Genomic DNA, 25639 nt, shown 5'->3' on the forward strand with positions numbered 1-25639 from the left:
AGATTTAAAGGAGACACGTGTCAGTCACAAACTGGGATGGAAGGACCAGAAGAAAACAACATGTATAGGATGAAGTGGGGTCATGAAGCGTCAGTAGCTATATGATGCTCTTCCTGGGGGATTCTTTTATAACTCTAAAGAGAGGGAACCTCTTCAGGAGGTAGAAATCAGCCACTTGAAAGAACCCAAAAAGTCTTCATCAGGAATTAGTCTTTATCAACCAAATACTTAGGTGTTCCTAGAGTTTGAAAGAATCGTGTATTTGTTATCGATAGACTGTCATAAAGCATTCTTAGACTAACTTAGTACTTAACGCTCAGACTATGACTTACTATAGTTCTTGCCCTCTAACTAAGTGGCTGGTAGTTCTCCTAGGAAAAAGCACAAAGGTCAAGCAAATCTTTATTTGTAGGAGTTTGTGACTCTGGAGCTCAATACCCATTTCTCCCTGCCCTAAAAATCCTAGGCCTTAAACTTTAATGCACAGAATCACAAAGTCAGTTGGACTGGTGAATACCTGAATTCACTGATAATGAACACTTAAATTAAAAATAAAAAACTGCATGCAGAGAAAGATACATACTGTATGTTTTCACAAAAAATAAAACGAACGAATGTGACAAAACAAAAACAGACTCACAGATACAGAGAACATACTAGCAGTTACCAGAGGGGATAGGGGAAGCAGGAAGGGAATTAAGAGGTACAAACTACTAGATATAAAATAAAATAGGTAATAATTTAAAATCATTACTATAAAGCATCATAAATGATAACATTTGAAATGTAAAAAAACCCTGCATGCTTATAATAACCTATAATGGAAAAGAATCTGAAAAAGAACATATATATATATACAATATACATATATATATTTAACAGAATCACTTTCCTGTACACGAAACTAACACAACATTGTAAATCTATATTTCAATTAAAATTTTTGTTTAAAGACTGTATGAAAATGCTGGAGGTAAGAGCTTGGGGGTAGGGGAATAAAGCTGTTAACTCCTCCATTTTTGTCCATGCCTTGTACAATGTAATAGATGATATATGCACAGTCTTGCAAAATTCAGCATTGTTTACTTTCACTTTATGTTACTTAGACCTCAGAAGGCACATTGGTCTCGAGAAACTTAATATGCATTAAATATCTTTAACTACATGCAGAATAGCCATTGTAGGCTAGAGAAAAGAGATGTAATTCCAGTTCAGCAGCTGCACTTTGACCACATTATGTGTGGCCTTTTGCTTGAACAGAAGCTCCACATGATAGCTATTAGCACAGCCCATTCAATTTGGAAGGTAAAATTCAGCGTTACTTGGAGGAAAGAAAAAAAAGGAAGCAAGCTCCGTAGTGAACAATGATAGCACCCTAAGGCTTTAAGGTTCAAATAATCCCATACATACGTTCAACAATAATATTAATACTTTCTATGAATACCCCATTCTTCGGTGCTTTATCAGACTTGCCACCCATTAACAAAAGCTACTGAAAAACATTCCCACTATAGGCGTGATGGGCAGAAATAACAACACTTGGTCTAAGCTTTGACTAACAATAATAAATCATTGAGAGTCAGAGTTGTGATAAAGAGTCCAGGGAAAGTTAATATGTACAAACTGTGTTCACTTGGAAAAGATAATAATAATGATAATTAAAATAGCAACCGATTTTTGAGTACTTACTAGGCATGAAGCCATGCTTCATGAACATTACCTAATTTAAGACTCACAAGAACCCTTGCTATAGTCACAATAACCAGTTCGCTTCTGAAAAAAATGAAAAGTTGAGGCTCCCGGAGGCAATGTGAACCTTAGGCTCTAATCTTTGCTTAGAGTCACACAGCTAGCAAGTGGGGGATCTGGAATTCAAACTTAGGTCTGTGTGGCTCCAGAATCCACTCGTAACCAGCACAACTACTAGCCTCTAGTACTATCACATTTACCACAAAATTAAAGATTATTCATAAAATTTTTTATGACATTCCTCTCCCCCTCCCCACTTCAAAAATAGCAATGCGGGACCACATTCATCAGGATGACAAGCATTATCTGACTTGCCAGCTTTTTCATTCGACATATAGGTTTCAGATTTACCATTTGTAAAATCAAATAAAGCTTCCAAATATCATGAGAATGGCCATCTCCCACTGGTTTTATTAGACTATAGCATGTGTGTGCAAGGCTTAGTGCATGAGAGAGAGAATAAGACGTCAAGATCCAATACTGGCTGCTTCATTCCTGTTCCTGGGCCCTAAGTGACAAGACTAGTCTTTAATACCCCAATATACTAAAAAGCGACAAAATTTGACGTTTGATTAAAAAAGTCACACGTCACAATGGTTTTTCTGAAAAGCCCACCAGTGTACCATTCTAATCAAATGCTAGCTCATACAATAACAGTGGTCAGCCCATGCCTTGAGTCTTCTACTCTGATCTTCCCCAGCTCTCCCACCTAATGAACTAATATACTAATATGACTCATGAACTCCACGTGGAGGCCCAGGCCCCTCCAGGATCACAGCTGGGCATGGCAGGAAGCAGATCAGCAATCTCAGCCCTAGCAGATGAGGTGGAGGAAACTGGGTACTCACTATAATATGGGTGCTTTTATAGACATAGTTAAATCCTCACAACTATACACTATAAGTGTTATTATCTACATTTTAGAGATGAGGAATATGGAAACTCAGAGCGTTAAAAGTACTTGACCAAGGCTTCCCTGGTGACGCAGTGGTTGAGAGTCCGCCTGCCAATGCAGGGGACACGGGTTCGTGCCCCGGTCTGGGAAGATCCCACATGCCGCAGAGCGGCTGGGCCCGTGAGCCATGGCCGCTGAGCCTGCGCGTCCAGAGCCTGTGCTCCAGCAACAGGAGTGGCCACAACAGTGAGAGGCTCGCGTACCGCAAAAAAAAAAAAAAAAAAAAAAAAAAAAAAGGAATTGACCAAGTTTGCATAGTCTTATTGTTTAAAGAAAAACAAAATAAACAAATAAAGCAGGTCTCCTATTTCCTAGTCTGAATATTGTACAATATAATTTTGACTCCTTCTTCCCAGATTTTGCACAATGAGTAAAAAAATCCAAGTTCTTTTTTTGGTGTGATCAATTTACAAGATGGTTGAGCCAGCTTTCTGTGCGAGCTTGTCTTTTTCAAAATCTGTTTGTGTGAACATTCATATCTTATGCAGATTGCCTTGTGGTGTGTACAGACACCGAAGCCAAGTTATTCTGACCCTGGCAACAGCTGGGAAGACTGGCATCTAGAGTGAGATAAGCGCCCAGATATGCAGCCTGCTGACTTGTATCCAGTGCAGTAGAATCAGTATGAGGTTGGAGACAGGAGCCAGTAGACTCAACTTTCTAGTTTGGTTGCTGTGTCTTTTACTACCTTTATTCACTTTTGCCTTTCTTGCTTGAAAGGTGTTTAGGGGGATGAGGATTGGTTAGAGATAGGGGTGGAGGAGGGAGTAGCAATGAGTGGAGCCAGGTTGGAAACTGGTGAGAGAGTCATGTTCTTGCTAGAATCTTATTAAAAAGAACCAGGACCCTAATCCCAGACTCAAGCTCAGCATCGCTAATGGTGGGTCAACCAGATATTATGTTTCTCCTGATGTGATGCAGCATACCTAGGATGTATTCCGGCCCAAAAATATTTAATAGGAATCCACCAATCATTTAGATTTAACCTAACCTACACTTTATGGGAAATACAGGAGCTAAAGAAACAATGTAAGTTATATTCTTGGCAAGGAGCCAAACAAATCCAGAAAGTGAGATATTCCGCAGGACAACAGGTCAGTATTAGGAGAAAAGGGAACTGTGTCAATTAGAAGAGACTTGAGGGACATAAACCACCAGATGCAAGGCTCGGCCCTGGATTAGATCCTGGTTTGGACAGAATGCTGTAAAGACGTTTTGGGGGGGAATAGCTGGGGAAATCTGAATGTAGAATGAATACTAGATAAAATTAACATTTGTTGAACTGAAAAAGTCAGAATTGTTAATTGAAAAAAGCAGGTAGCAAAAAGCATATAAAGCAAAATCTCACTCTTGTAAAAAAGTACAGATCTGGAAGGACACATGATAAAGTTTGTGATTAGAATATGGTGATTAGAATATGGTGCTTTTTATAGTTTTTATAGTAATAAAAATTATCTTAATTAAAAGAATGAGCTATTGAAATAGAAGTGCATGGTCCTTCCCACAGAGCCCATTTTTCAGTACCCGTAATACACAACTCGTTTGTAGAATACTCAGGAATTAAACACAGTGGTTGAAATTTTTCAGTAGGACCCTAACTTCTGTCCACCCCTTAGGCTCCAGGTGCCAGGGATGAGTCCCAGCACTCATGAAACCTTTGATCTGTGCTAGTATTCCTGTTAGCTGTCTGTGCTCACCCACCGTGATGGGCCCATCAGTGGGAAAGCCCGGGCTTCTGCCTTAGTTGCTTTGCCCAGAGCTCCATTTTGTTTCCTGAGCTCACCTCCTGGCTTTGACCCTGAGGTCCTGCTTCACTCCTGCCAGCCCCGAAGACTGAATCTTGTTCACAGTACTCCAACTCCCCAGCTTGGATATGTCTGAACAGAGGGAACACTCAGAGCCACAATGCTGCCATTTATCTGAAATTCCAACAGCTTCTGGTGGCTGGAATTGCCACAGCTGTGCCCTGCCTGCCAAATCGGACATGCTCTGGCCGCTGTTGCTCACCCAACTGTGCCTGAGCCTAGCACGCCCGGTATACTGCAAGGGACCAGGCAGCTGCCCAGGTGGAGCCAGCCTCTGTGGCCGATTTCATTCTCTCCTGCCTTCACTGAACCCTGCTATACAGACCTGGCAGTCCGCAAGCCCAAGACAGATGTGATGCTAAGCCTACACCATCTGAAAAAGAGGCTGGTTATAAACTCCTTGCTGAAGGAGAGAACAGGACCCAAGGTCTGGGCACAACTACATCCACAGGCTTATTAATTTCTTCCTTCCTTAATTCATTCATTTACTAGCAAGCATTTATCAACCTCTTACTGGGTATCAAATACTATACTGGGCACTGAGGCTACATAGGTGACCAAGGGAATCCCTGCCCCCTTAGAGTTGTTCATAATGCTTCAGGATGATAGACCTTAACCAAATAAACCCACCAATAATTATTTACTTGCAAATGTGATATCAGAGATGCTATGAAGGAGAAGTACAAGGTGTGAGGACAATATCTAATTGAAAATTTAAAAGATGAGTAAGCTGGCATGATGGTTGGCAGTCTTGGCAAAGGGCACAGCATGGGCAAAGAGCCTATGATAGGCAGGAACTTGGCAACTATGAGGAACTAAAACAAGGCCAGCATGGCTGGAGGACACTGGGTGAGGAGCTGAGTGACAGGAGCTGGGGCTGGACAAGCAGTACGGAAGGGCAAATGGACACACGTGACTGTTCCCCACCTAGATGGCCTTGTAGAAATATATGCTCAAGCAACTGAGGTCTGAGATGGACCTGAGGTTGCTGGGTATCATCTGTAACCTTTTATGTTTTTCAAAAGAACTGCTGGGCTTCCCTGGTGGCGCAGTGGTTGAGAGTCTGCCTGCTGATGCAGGGGACACGGGTTCATGCCCCAGTCCGGGAAGATCCCACATGCCACGGAGCGGCTCGGCCCGTGAGCCATGGCCGCTAGGCCTGCACACCCGGAGCCTATGTTCCGCAACGGGAGAGGCCACAACAGTGAGAGGCCCGCGTACCACAAAAAGAAAAAAAAAAAAAAAAGAAGAACTGCTGCTGAGTCCAAAAAGGTAACAGTATTCTGGGCATCAAGGTCAGGTACTGGAACAAAACAAAAATCATCATCCCATGCATCAGTAACCTTTTTTCTTACAGTTCTAGCAGCCATAATTTAAAGAAAAACGTAATGGAGTTAGGGAAAGCCCAGAGAAAGTTAAAAAAAAAAAAAAAAAAAAGGGCCAGAAAATGTAGTCCATACATAAAAAGCTTCACACAGAGAGAAAAAAAAGATGAAGGTAGAGATGACCCGAGTCTATGAAATCAAAGGCTACAGAATGGTTGCAAGGGAAAAGAAAGATGATCACTACATTTTAGAAATTAGAAATGGTGTTTTTATGGAATGTAGAAGGTTTGCAAATTCATAGCCCCCCGCCCCAAAAATACATTTTAAACAGATGAGATCAAGTTCTGCTTTCTACATGGCACGATGGGGTCAAGAGAGACCTGGCCCAGCACTGCCCCCCCTTCTTCTATGGCATGGGGCAAGTATGCTGTGTCTGCTTCATCTGTAAAATGGGAGGGAGCTCCATCACAGGGTTGTTGCCAGGAGTAGGTGACATGATACTAAAATGCTCACCACAGTGTCTGTCACATAATAGATACTCGGTGAATGAATGCTCACACCCTTCCTTATAGAACACAGGAGCTCTGACAGATGCTGCCACATGAAAATAAAATAGGTGGATGAAAAGAAGAGACAATTGATAAAGAAAAGATTAATTTTTAAATCACTGGTATTTTTTGAAATAGCATGAACTATGAGGAAAACATGTGCACCTCAGAATATACCCACTGGTATCCCTTCCAAATCCCCAAGAGCACAATAGATGGTCACTGATATTCATGTATAGCAGGAGTCTCCAAACACTCCTTTAATAATCATGCCCCAGGCAGCTTTGGCCCAAGGCTGTTTCAGTGTTTACCCACTTGATTCTCTCCCAGCTTTTGCCACTATGATGAACATCCTCCTCCATATAAATACATGCATACATGCATACATTTTCCAGGACTCTTGAACTCACTTTTTTCCACCGGTTCCTCTCTCTCAGTGCTCTCAATTAACTCATCCTTATTCCAAATATTCAGATATAATGTGTCCCACTTTAAAACCCTCTCTTAACAGATGGCTTTAATGCTGTAGCGTGAATTAGTGTTACGCTACATGTCTTAGAAAGAAACTGGGTAATCTACTCATATTTATACTAACTACATTTTAAAAGATGTCCCCAAAAAGAGAAACGTAAAGCACAAATTCCTTGCAGAAATTGTGGCATCCAGGTGATGCACAGCAGACAAGGGGAGGCAAATAAAAGAATAGGTTTGGCAGTAATGATGTCATTTCTGAATTCTTTATGCATTTAATTGCCTATTTACAAGGCAAGTCATGTTTCCCAACTTATGCTATTGTCTCTTTTCATCTGTGATTAAAAAAAAAAAAAACCCTTTGTGCCCCTCCCCCCAAAAAACAAGGGCTCATTGAATGAAAAAGATCTATGTGATATCATCTCAAGCAATGTCATCCTAAGTAAATCCATGCTTCTAGGATTCACCTCCTTTGTCCAGATCAGCACTATCCTTTGAATGAGGAAAGGTGCAATCTCTTTTCATATCAGCCTGTATAACACGTCATAATGCTGTGTGATGGGGCAGGTAAGAGAAGGAAAAGTAGAAATTGGGTAGAAGACAGAATCTAACAACAGCATGTAGAATCACAAACTTGAAAATGATTCTCACAAACTTGAGAATCATCACTGATTTTGCAAATTTCTGCACTGTGTTTTGGGAGAGGGAAGTTGTAGAAATGTTGCTTGTTACATTTATACTATTTAAAATTAAAATAGCTTTGCATAGTTTTTATTCATTTAACCAAAACTTCTTGATCACCTGCTCTGTGCTAGTAGTGTGGCATTAGGGTCACAAAGAAATAGCAAGGCCCTGTCTCCACCCCCTGAATAGTTTGCAGTCCAGCAAAAATGAGAATTTTACCATATTCTTGAGGCAGTGACAGGACGTGAGGATGTTACCATTATAAGACATAGGGGGACTTCCCTGGTGGCACAGTGGTTAAGAGTCTGCCTGCCAATGTAGGGGACATGGGTTCGATCCCTAGTCTGGGAGGATCCCACATGCCACGGAGCAACTAAGCCCATGCGCCACAACTACTGAGCCCATGCACCACAACTACTGAAACCTGTGCGCCCTAGAGCCCACGCACTGCAACTACTGAGCCCGCGTGCTACAACTACTGAAGGCCGTGCACCTAGAGGCTACGCTCCGCAACAAGAGAAGTCACCACGATGAGAAGCCCACGCACCACAACACAGTAGCCCCCGCTCACTGCAGCTAGAGAAAGCCCGTGCACAGCAATGAAGACCCAACGCAGCCAAAAATGAAAAAAAAAAAAATTTAATTAAATTAAAAATAAAAAAGACATGGGGAAGTGAGATGTTTGAAGTACAGAGTACAGAAGTTAGTAACTTTGGGGATCCAAACTGGACTACTGGCATAATGGTGTATCCCATTTTTGAATGCCAGAAGCATAGTCAATGTCAGAGTTTTACCCAGGTCCATGAGACAAGACAGCAAATTAGATAAAGATATGGTATTCAACAATCCTAACTCATTCCATTCCATTACCTTAAGCATCTTTATTAGAAGGAGTTGAAGAGGAAGGGGATCTCAAGTGTAATGAAGCAGTTAGAGTTAAATATGGCTCATAAAGTAGGTTAGGAAAATGCTTCTGGTGCCATGATACTAGTCAATTTCCCAACCTTCAAGAGACATTTGAAGGTTAGTCTAAAGATCACTTCACATAGATTCATCTGCCTTTGGAGACTGTGCAATTATATCGCCCCCCGCCCCCCGAAAACATCAGAAGCAAGACAATTGCAGTACTTCAGTGCAAGTAGTGGACAAAGCGAAGAAAAGGGGTGCAAGCTGAATAAGCATGAGCTACCAAGTATGTGATGATTGAAGATAAGAAAACAATTAAACAGTCACAAAAGGAGAATGTGAGGGCTTGTCTCTTTCACAGTCATTGACCCATAACAGAATCCAATCACCACACACAAAGGGAAAAGAAAGATGATCCCCAATGAAAAACAAGAAAACTCAGGTATGACCTAGCAGGGACGACAATGGGGGGAAGGAGAGGAAAAGGAAAATAAAGACAAAGAAGTAGACAGAGGTTATTATATATGCACAGATACACTATAATAGGACTTTTTTTCTGTGATATTCTTCCATATTTATTCTGAACAGCTGCCACACCACAATGATATACTTTATTCTTGTTGTTGTTGCCATGGAGGTTTAGAATTTGTGCCAAAATACAACTGTTAGTTCAGGGTAGCCTATATCCTTTGATAAAAATATTCTCTGTTGGATGACAATTCACTGTGATTTGTGAATTGTGCAAGATTTCTCATCTTTAACTCCAAATGAGTTGAGAATGACAGTTTTCAGCCTACCTTCCGTATTTAATTAAATTGAGCAGATTTTATTCAGTAGGATATGATGAGGAAAAAAAATAGAAAATGTAGCACTTCACAAAACTGCTCAAACGTAGAGACATGACATTTTTTTAATGCAATAACATTGTAATTTTGTTTTATTTGACTGTAAGTTCTTCTAAGCGCAAGGGTTATGTCCTTTTATCCGTGTAGTTCCAGTGCGTAGCACAGTGCCAGGCATATCTAAGCATTCAACAAATGTTTGTTGAATAAATAAATAATCAATTTCAATTACTGAGGAGAAAAAAGGTAAGTTCTGCTACCACATGGGAAAAAGGAGAACCAATTTATGACATGAGAGCTTCCATAACTATACCCTCAGCTTATGTCAAATATTTCAATCACAGGGTTCTACACCTTAAGCCTAGACACAGCCTCAGAATCCTTCTCAGCACAGGATTCCAGGCAGCTACAGTCTATTATCAAAGTTGGCATTTAGAGTGAAATCTATTCCTATCCCTGAAATAGAAGTTTCCATCAGACAAGCCATAAGCAGGAAACGTTTTTTCAGAGTTTCTCCTCTGGTATCAACATAGAAATGAACAATTCTGATAATCATCATATCCACAAACATATACATTTTAGAGTATGTTATTCTGTCTTCTTCTTCCCCTTTTATAATATTATGTATATCCATAAATCTTGAGCAGACCCAGCACAAGACAGCTTTTGTTGATATCCTTATTATAAGTAAAATTAATTTGGTACTTAGGCTATTATGATAGTTATAAAATTTGACATCAATTTTTCTGTTATCCAAGATCTTGTATATTTATTTAATGTCTGTCTAGATCAGCACGGAATCACTAGTACCTGGCACATATAAAATATTCAATAAGTATTTATTGATCAACTGGGTTATAAAATTTTCAGGTCCTTCAACTTCCTTTCTCCCTACTGTAGACACTTAACCTGCAAAGCGTGGGTTATCTGGGACAGTTTCTTCCTGTCCTGAACGCTGCAGAATAGCCCACAATAAAATCTACTGCCCACAAATTACAAATTTTACTCTTAGCCAGGTCTCTGGGTTAATGTGACCCATGTCCAGTGGTATTTTTTTATTAATTTCTTTTCCATTATCAAGTTGGCAGGTTTATTCAGGGAATACTCTGTTACCCCATGCCAAAAAGCCATACATGGCTAGGGATAAACAGAATCCCAGACATCCTACCTAATCTGCAAGTTATACTCTCCTAAACTTTCAGCTGTATGTGGCCAGTCTTGCTTTTCTTCCCTTGTCTGTTGTTTAGGGTATCCTTTGTGCTCAATCTCTATTGCCACCCATTTTAAATATGGATAACAGAGCCCAGCAATCAGAAGGGAACCCTGATTCTTTCATCAACAATTTTTTCAAAGGATCTTTCCATCCAAAACTATTTACTGAGTACCTACTTTGTTCAGAACGCTGTGCTAGGCACAAGAGCTAACAAAGAATAAGATAGGCACAAGCCTTGCTCTCAGGTAGCTCACATTCTAGTAAGAGAAGGACATAACCAACTAACTTAAAATTAATAATCAATTTACAATTGTGTTGAGGTGCCATAAAAAAGAGGTATGAGGTGATATAAAAGCATGAAACAAGGAAACCTGTTTGAGAGTCAAGGAAGCCTTGTGTTAAGTGTTAAAATATAGGCAGGAATTAAATAGACCAAAGATTAGGAGGATGAGTGTTTAAGGCTGAGGGAACAGCACATACGAAGCCTATAAGGAAAGAGAGAGCATGTACGTTATGAAACCTGATAAAAGTCTAGATACATGTGCCCCAATGTTCATTGCAACACTATTTATAATACCCAGGACATGGTAGCAACCTAAACGTACACTGATGGAGGAATGGATAAAGAAGATGTGGTACATACATACAATGGAATATTACTCAGCCATAAAAAAAGAATGAAATAATGCCGTTTGCAGCACCATGGATGGACCTAGAGATTGTCATACTGATTGAAGTCAGACAGAGAAAGACAAATATCATATGATATCTCTTATATGTGGAATCTAAAAAAGTGGTACAGATGAACCTATTTACAAAACAGAAACAGTCACAGATGTAGAAAACAAACTTAGAGTTACCAAGGGAGAAAGGGGGTGGGAGGAATAATTGGGAGATTGGGATTGACATATACACACTACTATATATAAAATAGATAACTAATGAGGACCTACTGTATAGCACAGGGAACTCTACTCAATACACTGTAATGACCTATATGGGAACAGAATCTAAAAAGAGTGGATATATCTATATATATAACTGATTCACTGTGCTGTACAGCAGAAACTAACACAACGCTGTAAATCAAATACACTCCAATAAAAATTAATTTTTAAAAAGTCTAGCATAATTGCAAAGAAGAAAAAGAGCAAAAGAGAAAACATGGGAGCAATAGGTGGAAGGCTTTATGTAGGGCCTAGCAGACTAGGATTTTTTATCTTTACTGCGACATCAGTGGGAAACCACTGAAGAGCTCTAGGCAGGGGAAAAAGTGTATTTTTCAAAGATTAGTCTGGCTGCAGTGTGCAGAATGAAAGGAAGGAAATAAGAACGATGAAGGAGACCAGTCAGGAGACTGGAGTAGTATTCTAGGTGAGAGAGAGTTGTAGCTCAGTCTAAAAAATGCCAGTGGAGATGGAGAGAAATAGACTGACACAAAGTCATTTGATTGGTTAAAGTGATAGGATTTGATCAGGGTTATAAGGAAGGGGAAAGAGGAGCTCTTGATAATGTACAGCTTTCTGGATTGGACGGCTAGGTAGATGGTTGTACCAGACACTAGGATAGACATGGAATGAGTCTAGAAGACTGATGATGCATTTGTTTCTGGACATGGGTCAGATCTCTAAATGGAGGTGTCATGTTGGCATTGGATACATGGGGCTGGAGCCCAGAACAAACACTGGGATTAAAAATATACATTTGAGGGACTTCCCTGGTGGTGCAGTGGTTAAGAATCCACCTGCCAATGCAGGGGACACGGGTTCGAGCCCTGGGGCGGGAAGATCCCACATGCCACGGAGCAACTAAGCCCGTGCGCCACAACTGCTGAGCCTGTGCTCTGGAGCCCACGAGCCACAACTACTGAGCCTGTGTGCCACAACTACTGAAGCCCGCGTGCCTAGAGCCCGTGCTCTGCAACAAGAGAAGCCACCGCAGTGAGAAGCCCGCACACCGCAACGAAGAGCAGCCCCGCTCGCCGCAACTAGAGAAAGCCCTCACACAGCAACAAAGACCCAACGCAGACAAAAATAAATTAAAATTTAAAAATATATATGTATATATACATTTGAAAGAGAAGCTACACACAAGGGTAATAAGGGCTAAGGAAAGAATCCCAATGAGAAGGGAAGAAAGCCAAGGCTAAAACCTTCATCCCACACCAAAAAGCATGGGAAGAGGGTGATGAGCCAATAAAGGAGACTAAGAGATAACAAGGAAACTTTTAGAAACTTTTCTTTACTCTCCAAATTTTCTACAATTAGAATGTCTTACAATAACTAAAAGCAATAGTCATTATTTGAAAGTGAGAAAATGTTTCAGAATATTCATGGCAGATCTTCTGTGCTATACTTTTAAAACCATAGGATTACAGCAACTAATAGTGATAATACAGAAGCACAGAAATACCAAAAAGTGACATTTCCCTTTGCTTTAACCCCTCACACCCATTTTCTTGACACTAAAATAACAGTAAAGTAAAGGAGCTGTGACATTTAAGTACCTTCTTAGAAGTGAACATTTTCCCGATAATGATGCCTATTCGTCATCCCATGGCCTAAAAGGTGCAGAATTCACTGTACAGGTTGCACGACAGCCAGTTAACAAGTATTTGTTGAGAACCTACTATATCTCAGAGCCTAGGATACAGGGTGTACAAAATAGCGAGTCATTGCCCTCTTGGAGCTTACAGTCTACCACACAGATAGACAAGTAAAAATAAGCATACAAATAAAAATATAACTACATATTATGTTCAGTGCTGTGAAGGAAAACAAGAAGATGCTATGACACAATATAACAAGAAAACCTAATTTTTTTCACCCACATGGGTGGTGAGGGATCAGGTAAAGAATCACTCAGTAAGTGGCATTCAAGCCTACGTATAAAAGATGACAAAAAGGTACTCAAGAAATGATTGGGAGAAGCCTGCCAGGCAAAGACAAGAGCGTGCATGGTAGATCTGAGGAATAAAAGAATTTAGCCAGTACCACTGGAGGGTTTGAATGGAGGAAAGAGTAGTAAAAGAGGTACCTACAATGGAAAAAAGGGGCCAGAGCCTGCAAGGCCTCTAAGCCAGAGAAAGCATTCAGGATTTCATCCTAAATGCAATACATTTTTTCATGATATTCATATATTCTAATTCATATTATGAAAAAATCAGTTATTTAAAAGAATTTTATGAATTGATTAAAAGTAAAGCAAGGGGAACTTTTGCTCGAGAAGGATTAACTGCTGTGTGAATCGCCTTCCTGCCATATATAAGTAGGAAAACAAAACAAAAAATCATAAAACAACAGTTTTCAGAGCATGGGACTGTGATCTCTGAGGGAAGGGAAATAAACGAGGTGAGGCTTTTGGTTGCCCCTGATGACCACCTACCTGGAAGCAGGTTCAGGCCACAGCTCAGAGAAGGAAACCTAAACAGAGCCCAGTGATTTCACTGAGATCAGAGTGTGAAAAGGCAGAGAGGCCTAAAATTTGTGGGCAGAATATAAAAAATATCGCAATATCAAGCAGTCTGATACATACATAATTAGAGTTCCATAAAGGTGGAAAGGAACAGAAAAATACTTAAAGAGAGAATGGATGACATTTTTCCAAATTTGATGAAAATTATAAACCCACGGAGCCAGAATCTCAACAAACCACAAGCAGAATAAACATGAAGAAAACCACACCAGGGAATATCATAATCAAATTGATGAGAAACAACAAAATAGAAAATAAAATCTTAAAAGCAGCCAGAGAAAGATAATATATGTACACAGGAAGAAAGATGAGAATGAATGGCAGTAGACGTTTCATCAGAGATCTAAGACAATGAAGGGCATCTTTAAAGTGCTGAAGGGGAAAACAGTACTGTTAACATGAAATTATATATCCAGAAGAAAAGCTTTCAAAATGAGGCTGAAATACTTGTTTCAAACAAGAAAAAGGTGAAAGACTTCATTATCAGATCTGTGTGTTATGTTAGAGGAAGTTCTAGAGAAGGCAGAAGTAAACTTATGTCAGATAAAAAGATGAATCTACACAAAGAAATGAACAGCAACAGAAATGTATATATACAGGTAAATATAAAAATATGTTTCTCATTTTTAATCTCTGCAGCTGATCATAGACTGTTTAAAGCAAAAATAACAGCAGTGTATTGTGAGATTTATAACACATAAGGAATTTTAATTAGTGACAATAATCATACCAATGACAGGAGGAGAGTGATGGAAGCATTCTGCTATAAGATTCTTATATTATGCATGAAGTGGTATAATATTATTTCAAGGTACACGGTCATAAGTTAAAGATGTATACTGTAAACCCTAGCGCAACCACTAAAAAGTAAAACAAAGGAATATATTAAAGTATTTAAAAATATACCTTAAGTATATTAAAGTATTTAAAAATATACTTTAAGTATATTAAAGTATATAACATATTAAAATATTTTTATAGATGTCATTTGCGTAATGTAAAAATACAAGCATGCAAAACTCATTTACAAGGTTGCACATGTGTATATTTGAGGACCTATAGCAAATATACTAGAGTGCTGGCCTACGACAGGGCATGGGAGGGGAGAAGGTGCAGACATCAGGAGTGTTAAATCACTGGTGGAGATAAAATGGAATAATAAAAAAATACTCAGTCAAAAGAAGGAAAGACTCTTCAATAAGTGGTGCTGAAAAAACTAGATAGCTACATGTAGAAGAATGAAATTAGAACATTCTCTAACATCGTATACAAAAATAAACTCAAAATGGATTAAAGACATAAGTGTAAGATTAGATACTATAAAACTCCTAGAGGAAAACATAGGCAGAACACTCTGACATAAATTGCAGCAATATTTCTTTGAATCTGTCTCCTAGAGTAATGGAAATAAAAGCAAAAATACACAAATGGGGCCTAATTAAACTTAAAAGCTTTTGCACAACAAAGGAAACCATAAACAAAACAAAAAGACAACCTACGGAATGGGAGAAAATATTTGCAAGTGATGCGACCAACAGGGGCTTAATTTCCAAAATATACAAACAGCCTCTATAGCTCAACAACAAAAAAACACACAACCCAATCAAAATGGGCAGAAGACCTAAATAGACACTTCTCCAAAGAAGACATACAGATGACCAACAAGCACATTAAAAAATGCTCAACATCACTAATTATTAGAGAAGTGCAAATCAAAACTACAATGAAGTATCACCTCACACTAGTCAGAACGGCCATCATTACAAAGTCTACAAATAATAAATGCTGGAGAGGGTGTGGAGAAAAGGGAACCCTCCTACACTGTTGGTGGGAATGTAAATTGGTGCAGCCACTATGGAGAACAGCATGGAGGTTCCTTAAAAGACTGAAAATAGAGTTACCATATGATCCAGCAATCCCACACCTGGGCATATATCTGGAAAAGATGAAAACTAATTCAAACAGATATATACACCCCAATGTTCATAGAAACACTATTTACAATAGCCAAGACACGGAAGCAATCTAAATGTCCATCGACAGATGAATAAAGAAGATGTAGTATATATATACAATGGAATATTACTCAGCCATAAAATAGAATGAAATAATGCCATTTGCAGCAATATGAATGGATTTGGAGATTATCATACTAAGTGAAGTCAGACAGAGAAAGACAAATACATGATACCACTTATATATGAAATCTAAAAAAAATGATACAAAATAACTTATTTACAAATCACTTTGCTGTACAGCTGAAACTTACACAACATTGTAAATCAACTATACTTCAATTTAAAAATTAAAAATAAAGAAAAAGAAGAAAAAAAAAGAAAATGGGGGCTTCCCTGGTGGCGCAGTGGCCGAGAGTCCACCTGCTGATGCAGGGGACACGAGTTCGTGCCCCGGTCCAGGAAGATCCCACATGCCACGGAGTGGCTGGGTCCGTGAGCCAGGGCCGCTGAGCCTGTGCGTCCGGAGCCTGCGCTGCTGGAGCCTGTGCTACGCAACGGGAGAGGCCAAAACAGTGAGAGGCTCACATACCGCAAAAAAAAAAAAAAAAAAAGAAAAGAAAATGGAACACAGACTAGATGACACAAATAAAAATAAACAGCAACTCTATTGGTAATTAAAGTAAATTGTCTAAACACTTCAATTAAAAGAAACTGTCAAGTTACATAAATAAGAAAGCACAAGACAACTACCTGCTGTCCACAGAAATATAAATCCTGGGATTGACTATTTTTTCATATAGGTTCCTCAATTTCTTAGACTGAATGCTCTGATTAGAGCCTCTAGGTTTTCAGATTATTGAGGTGTGTACAGTTTTCTTCACTCAATCAAAGGAAATACTTTTTTTTGATAAATTAAACACATTGTTTTCTCAATAATAACTATATCTTGATAATTGTACAGACTAGTTTATAAAGGAATCTACAAAATGCAAGCATATTCTAGGTTAAAATTTTTATTCTCATGCTTTGCTTTCATTTATCACGCTCCGTGAAGTGGAAGAATTTACAGTCCATAGTTGGAGTATCCAAACACCATAGCCTTAGGAGTTTCTTACCCAACGCTTGCATATTGTAAGCCATACTTGATAATGGCTACAGATTAAATTTATGGATTTCACAAAAATGAGAAGAGCAAGCATTTGGACATCTAGGAAATGATCTCTTTGGAACTTAATTTTACTGTTTTAGAAGGGAAACTGTTTTATTTTACTTGCAAGACTGTTTTCAAATATAGTATGATGCACTTCAAATATCATCCTTTCCAAACACAGCAATTATTTACCATGAAATAGTTTTAAAATGGAAACCATATGCTATTAGTATAAAAATATACCTATGTATTACAAAATCATTCTATATCATTTTAATTAGCACAGACAGAATAATAGGTACAGCCAATTTAGGACTCATGACCCTATAGGTGCTTAACGCATCCACCATCATCTTTAAGATATCCAATTTGGCCCATGGACAGCAAACTTGAGGAGGAAGTAAAGGAGCTGCTTCTTTATATATAGAAGTATACAGATTGGTTAGAGATTTTAATGTAGACCATTAGTCATATGTGCAAAAGATTAACAGATGACAGCCCAGTCATTTCTCTCATTTTAATTTTTCTTTCAACAGGAAGCCACAGCACTGCAGTGTGCTGTGGTTCATTTTGCTGACTGCATAGAGACAATGTTTCACTATTGTTCTCAATGGTGCCCTAGTGGTCTGAGAAATTTACTAAGGCTTTCCTCTACTTTCATTAAGATCACCATTTTGCATATAGCTTTTGAAGGGCCAATTGCTGGCTATTCATTTCATATATGTCATTAGTTCATTGCTGCCTTGCTAAGAGTGGTCAAAACATAATAGGAGGGCTTCCCTGGTGGCGCAGTGGTTGAGAGTCTGCCTGCCAATGCAGGAGACACGGGCTCGTGTCCCAGTCTGGGAAGATCCCACATGCCGCGGAGTGGCTGGGCCCGTGAGCCATGGCCGCTGAATCTGTGCATCTGGAGCCTGTGCTCCGCAGCGGGAGAGGCCACAGCAGCGAGAGGCCTGTGTACCACAAAAAAAATAAATAAATAAAAAATAATAGGAAAAAGAAAAATGTATAGGTATAAAAAAGCTTTTGTTAGGCAAACTTTGTCTACAACTCATAAAATCTTGTGGGGTAAGAAGGCGAAAATTTTATGTGCCAGAATTCCTCTTCAGAAGAACAGTGTTATTTGTTTTGGAAAAAAAAAAAAGCACTTTGGTGGGCCATTTGAAGTGGGGTGCATACATTAAGGATCGTCACGGAACTGCTTATTCAAGAAGATATGATCAAGAAGATGTGACTGAACAGCATGGTCATGTTCTATGACCTTCTCAGGTATTCAATAAAATATTTGGCAGAAGAGAATTTAACGTGTGTGTGTGTGTGTGTGTGTGTGTGTGTGTTAAATAGGGGGCTGGGCTCTTTACCCAGAGTGATGTGATGTAAAATTTCGACAAGTGGGAAAGTGAATGCCCTTTCTGGAGTGGATACTGCTATAAGCTGTTTCCATGTTAGAGTGACCCAACAATTCTAAGAGCTATGCTTTGTATCAGGGTTAGGTATGGACACATCTGAACCTTCACTAGGCTGTCAGCTCACTGAGGGACAGAAGAGAGCCTTATTCATGTCCTCGGTCAGCTGCCCAGAGTGCAGAGCACATTGTTTTGCACTTAGTAGGTCTTTAGTGAATAGGTGTGCAATAAACAAGTGAAAACAGTTACCTTTTGACAAGCTCACTTTGTTTCACGTCAAAATATTTGTGTAGATAAAAACTTAGAAAGGAAACTTTAGTTTAGTCAAAGAATCAGTATCCCAAATCAACTGATACTACACACAGCAGTAGTGATTAGAGCTGCTTTGGCGGTGGGGTGGGGAGGGATGTTGATGTCAGTAACAGAAATAGGAGAGTTGGAAACAGAGATTTTGAGTGTGCAGCAAGTTTTATATGTTATGAAGCTATTAGAACACTTAGCAGTTGTATACCACCTTGAGCATGTGAGGGAGGCCTTATTTGTTCCATTTGCTGGCAAGGGTGACGTGGATCTCACCATGAAGCAAGATGATCAAACTACCAAACTGGAACTTGGTCCCACATTTTGACTCTAGGTCTAGTGCTCTTTCCATTAGAAAGAGCTTTCTGCTATAGACTTGGACTAAACAGAAACCAGCTCTCTTCCCTTCCTGCTGCCTTTTTGTGCTAAAAATAAATTAATTTTAAAAAATTTTAATTAAAAAATAAAAACTTCCTTCCATTTTCTCTGCTCCAAAAATTTTCAAGGCTCAAGCTACTTCCACTCATTGACATTAAAACCTGGTTCTTTCTTCCAATGAACCTTTCGCAAGGATTAGAAAAAAAAAATATTCTCTGGTGTGAGCCGTATTATTCTGACTGCCCAAAAGAAAGCAGAAAGCTACAGTATTCTCTATGGGGTAAACACCTATAGTAATTTCCCACATATACGGCAATTTCATAAACACACCATTTTACAATACTTAGCAATCTGCTTAGCAAGGTCAAGCTTCCTCAGCAAACAATGAAATACAAACATCTCCTACTGCAGTTTCCTAAGGCTGGTAGAATTAAATTAGATGGTTGTCTGCTTGTTATATGAATCTTCTACCAAGTCAGCTGTAGCCAACAGAAATACTGATCTAACACAGAGCAACGAAGCTAATATCCTTGAAATATTGCTTGGCCATCGGTTATTTCCCTGGAAATGTACATTTTAATAATTTAGTTCTAATCCTAAATTCCTAACTAGAGTCTATCAGTTAAGGATTTTTAAAAATGAAGGTTTTGCATCATGTTTTGCTATGTCACTAACATTCCATTAAAGAATGGAGAAGCAGAAAAGTTCAGTGTTTGCTGTGTTAATATGTGCCTGGCTCTATTTGCCCCGCCTCTTTTGGAAACTGCTGCAGGCTCCATATTCCCTGTTCCCAGGACACACTTATCTGTTTACTAGCTGTCAAAGTAAATTTATAGTACTGAGTGACACCATTAGAAAGCTCCGGACAGGCCTTGCTGAGCACACACAGATACACTTGCATACCCATCAAGTTGAAATTTTGCCAAGAACCTATTAACCAGTCCTAATGAACTGCTGTTTTCCATTTAAAACACCATTAGTTTCCTATGGTTTGTTGCTCAGGGTATAAGCCACAAAGACCCCATAAAGTGGTTAGAAAAGGTGTTGCTTTCCTGGAAGCCCATATGTCCCTGGAGAATTTGAACTTGGTTTTGGTATGTGTCACTTTCTTTCCACTTCTGGAAGTAATCAGGCATTGCAAATGTTTAGGACCACCTCCCAGAATACAGAAGGATTTTTAACATACCTCGTTGTGTAAAGATTCTGAATAATTTACTTTGCTCTCTGCTATGCAGGGGCTTGTTCTGTTTCTAAAGATTATAATACTGACTGTATAAGACTAACAGCTCTCAGTCTATAGCTCTACATCAATAGATTAACAAAGAGACCCCCACTCTGTGTTTCTGAAATTTTCCCTAAGGTAGTGCTAAATATTTGATACATCATCATACTTTTTAATAGCAAAGTCCTCTGTAATAATAAGACTCTAGTTCTATTGACAGTGAAAATGAAAAGTCAGTAGAAAAAAGGTTTCTGGTTTTGTGAGGCTTGCTTTGGGTTTGAACATCTAAGAAGAAACACGAAATAGTAAGATGTCAAAAAATTGGGATTTTGTTTCATTTCAAATAATGCATTCTCTGCATCAAATTGCAGGGAATGTGATTTTAAGTTACAGTATCTCAGTATAGTTTCTTTCTTGTAAAGAAGATGCAACATGAAGAATTTAGTAAGCCAACTGTACCCCTCGACTCAGCAAACAAAAACATAAATGATTCATGTGAAAAGTACAAGCAACCCAAGAAATACTTAATACATTTCTCAACAAAAGGAGCCACTCGATGGTAGGAAGCATTAAAAATAACAGCACTGTTCCAGCCATTCAGTTCATTTTTTTCCATACCATTTTAGCTTCCTTTCCAAGTTGTTAAAACTTTTATCTTTATTATCCTGTAACGCTTTAAACACAACTTGTCCAAAAGTTGAGACAAGATAGTAACTCTAAATGTACTAACCAGGTAGAAGGTGACAGGAAAGCCATGGCAAAAAGGAGGCAAAGGGCAGCCCAACCTGGAAAAGAGCCACCGTGGGTTTTTTGTATGTTCCCTGCAGGCATCCAGCACACTGTGTTAGGGACACTAGGAACGTTAGTAAGCATTTGGTGGTTGGTTGATTGAATAATAAAAGACATGAGTAGTAAAGAACTTTGTAAACTGGAATGATTAAAATCAGAGAGAGAGGGCAAAACTAATCGTGTGAAAGTGGCAGATGGTGGATAAAGTTGTGGAGCCCTGAAGTCTGTAAACTTGCACACTGTCAGCAACCAAGGGGCTGAGACCTAGTAGAAGAGACAGAAGCGGCACAGATGATTATCTTCTCAGGAACCCAAAGGCTGGCAAATAGACAGGCCAACTTAATTAAGAAACTTGTTTTAGATCTGCAAAGCCTGTCCTAGTCATTCTCCTGGAGAGTAAAGACCATGGTAGTAGCAGCCCCTGCATGGATTCCACCAGTACTAACAGTGCTATATCCTGAATGATCTGAACGTGCCATGCTCACTACTGTCCTTCTGTCTCGGATCTCATGGTTCTACCCACGCTGTACTACAGTGTATCGATACTACCTACATTAGCAGCAGCACCTTGGACAGAAACTAGCAGGGGAAGAAGGCTCTAGGACAGGTCTCACTGCTAGATCTCTAACGACCCAGCCAGCGCCAGCCCCCATTCCCCCACCCCACCCCCACTTCAGTGGCCCTTCTCTGTTTCATTCAGGGGGGTTTTCTCATGCTTTTACCTCCATTTGATTTTATTAGTCTCTAAGAAATGTCCCTTGACTGTTCCCAAGGGAAGGTGTCTGAGGTTTCACTGGTTTATTGGCCAGGGATGTTCAATACACTGAACTTCCTACTGACCACACCTTGCCAGAAAGGAGGAATGCTCAAAGAAGAACAGTGAATGATTGTAAGAATCAGGTGGTCTAGACATGGTTACACTGAGGAGGAGAGTAATTAGGTAGGTTCTTTCTGATAAGCTCATTTAGCAGCTAAGCTAAACTGTAGCAGAGTTTTGTTAATTTAGGGTGGACAAATCTGGATTCTGAAAGTCATCCATGTGTGCGTTTCTTATTTTGCTTCCTTTTCTCCTAAGTTTTTCTCTTATATATTTATTTTTTTCTTTTTTAAGTTCATGAAAGGCTGCATAAAGAGCAGGAAAAAAGAACAGGATTACTCAGTTGTAGAGAACTTTAAGATAAAAATATATACTTGAGGGCTTCCCTGGTGGTGCAGTGGTTGAGAGTCCACCTGCCGATGCAGGGGACACGGGTTCGTGCCCCGGTCCGGGAAGATTGCACATGCCGCGGAGCGGCTGGGCCCGTGAGCCATGGCCACTGAGCCTGCGTGTCCGGAGCCTGTGCTCCGCAACGGGAGAGGCCACAACAGTGAGAGGCCCGCGTACCGCAAAAAATATATATATATATATATATAAACTTGAGTCAGTTCTTAAACAGCCAAAAAAAAAAAAAAGAGCAGAAAAATCATAGGCTATTGGTGGGAAGACTTGAGTTTGAATGTTAGCTCTGCCTATTACATCTTTAATCCCCAGTTTCTTCATACTTAAAGTGATACCAGTACTTGCTTCTTAAGGTTGTGATGAAGATTGGGAATGAAGCATAAAAATATCTGGCATATGATCGACTGTCAAAAATGGTAGAGTGTTTAATTTTTTTTTTAAAAATGAATCCCAATCTTACTTCAGAAGAACTAACGAAACAAGTCACTTTTATAGTAAGGCCAGGATAGCAGGGTCCAAAAAGGTGATGGTAGCATCCTAGAGTGGTGCTCAGGAAAGGCCTGGTCCAGTTTGCTCCTCTCCCTCTCTCCCCCTCTCCCCTCTCCCCCTCCCCCCTCCTCCTCTCCCCCTCCCCCCTCCTCCTCTCCCCCATCCCCCTCCCCCTCTCCTCCTCTCCCCCTCCCCCCTCTCCTCCCCCCCTCCCCCCTCTCCTCTCCCCCTCCCCCCTCCTCCTCTCCCCGTCCCCCTCCCCCTCTCCTCCTCTCCCTCTCTCCCCCTCTCCCCTCTCCCCCTCCCCCCTCCTCCTCTCCCCCATCCCCCTCCTCCTCTCCCCCATCCCCCTCCCCCTCTCCTCCTCTCCCCCTCCCCCCTCTCCTCCTCTCCCCCTCCCCCCTCTCCTCCTCTCCCCCTCCCCCCTCTCCTCCTCTCCTCCTCTCCCCCTCTCCCCCTCTCCCTCTCCCTCCCCACCTCTCTCCTCTCTTCCTCTGACTGGCTATGATTGGTCTTTAATAGGAATCTCTTTCTCATTACAGTGACTATATATTAAAAAATCACTTCCTTAACTACAGTATGTCTAATATTTCTTACATCCATTCCCTTCTCTTTATTCTCAATGCTATCATCTTCTTTTAGGGGCTTCATATCTTTGTCCCGGGTTATTTGATTTCTTAAATAATTTCTCTGACTCTGGTTTCCTTTATGGTCTATCCTATATATTATTGATAGTTGATTTTCCTAAATCACAGTTAGATTACTGTCACTCTGCTCAAAATCACTTAATAGCTCCCTAGTACTTATGAACTAAACTCAAAATTCCCAGCCAATCATTCAAAAACATCCATGATAGAGGCCTGATTTTACCTTTCCCGCCTTACCTCTAAGACCAGCAGTCAAATAACTTATTGTTCCCCAAATATAGCCACACTATCTTTCTTATCTTTTCCTGCATGTGAAATGTTTGTCCTCCCATCTCTGCACGTCTGATTTTCAGCTTAAATGCCCTTTGCCCTTGAAGTCTTTCCTTGTCTGCTTCTATGAACTCTCTCTCCATCTTCTGAATTACATTCCACTTCCTTACCCCTCCCCAACTCAACCTGAGCAATGGGAACGTAGGTCTGTATCTTTTTTGTTTTTGTAACTCTCTCAGCACCTAGAATAAGGTTTCACATGTTATAGGAAATTAGTTTTAGCTAAATAAATAAATGAATAAATTAAAAGTCTTTTGGATACAAATCTCTATGAAAGAAAACCACAAAATAGACAAAGGAACAAGGATACATTTTCCTGATTAATCATTTAAACAATACCCAACCAGTTATAGAGGACATTTGCCCTTTTTGTTTTCTACTGGCTGCTCAGCACTCCCTTCCTATGTTTGGAAAATGCCTCACATATGAAGAAGAACGAGCCCACCGCCCGCTATAAAACTTAAAGGGGTCTCACTTTCCCAGTCTCTCTGGCAACTAGAACATGGCACCTGACCTAGATATGGCCAAACAGCTGAAGCCACTTGGGACTTAGAATGAGTTACTAGTGGCACAAGGAAGCAGAGAGAGAGGAGAATCCATCCTGGTGGCTCTGATGGCAGCAGCGATGCATAGTTTCCAGATGTAGCAGTGGCATCAGTGCCAGCAGGACAAGCCGCAGCATCCAATGCTCAGCATCGGTGGCCGTGATGCCCTCACAGGACCGGTGCTCACGATACTGGCTGAATTTCTTGGAGCCCATCTCCACTCTGTTCTTCCTCTTTTCTGGGGCAGGTTCTCCAGCATTCCCAGCGGCTCTGCCAGCTACACAGATGCCAGTCAATAAATCCATCTCCTGCTTAAGTCAACCAGGGTCAGGTCCTGCTGTTCATCACCCCTCACCTTGAACTGATGCACCAGGCTTGCAACATTGTTGGGGGACCCTCCTCCACCACAGCAAGATTTTCTCAGCTGTGTTTGCATCCTCATTATTTCTCATCATTAAAAGTTAATAGCCCTACATGCTACCTTCATTAATTTTTAGGTAAACATGTTATAAAGTCAGATTGCATGTTAATCTCTATAAATAAGTTATCATTTATTTCTCCCAAACAAATCAGTCTAAATTAGAGCTTGCCATTGGGATACCAGTCATGCACTGAAATTCCAAAACATACCAAAATAGAAAAATGCCTCCTGTAATAAATGCTCTCAAAATTGGGCTACTTCCATTTTTATAGATTTTACACCTCTGATATGCCTATAAACTAGTTAGATTTTACACCTCTGATATGCCTATAAACTCAGAATTTCCCTGGCAAATGTGTCAATAATTAATCATGTCTCAATAAAACCATCATTATTTATAAATAATCCAGATATAGGACATGGTTTTATGGTTAAAAGCATTGACTCCAATGCCTGGCATCAAATCCCAGGCTGCTGTGAGATCTTAGACAAACTACTGTTAAATCCCTTATGCCTCAGTTTTCTTATCTTTAAAATGGGAGTAACAAAAGGGTTGTCATGAAGATTAAATGAGATATGATACACATAAAATGGTTAAAATAGTATCTGACTCTTAGTAAATACCACTGAAATGTCTGCTTTTATTATATTCTGGGAATGTCCTATAGAGGAAAATTATTAGAATGCAGGACAGTCATTTGTGCTACTAATCAAATAAAATTTTCATTCCTTCTAGCATATGGTACCTCCTACCTCCCTTGTGGTTGGGTGGGGCCATGTTTCTATCTGGCCAATGAACAAGTCAAGTGAATT

Source organism: Phocoena phocoena, chromosome 1 (assembly GCF_963924675.1).
Source record: "Phocoena phocoena chromosome 1, mPhoPho1.1, whole genome shotgun sequence".
Lineage (NCBI taxonomy): Eukaryota > Metazoa > Chordata > Mammalia > Artiodactyla > Phocoenidae > Phocoena > Phocoena phocoena.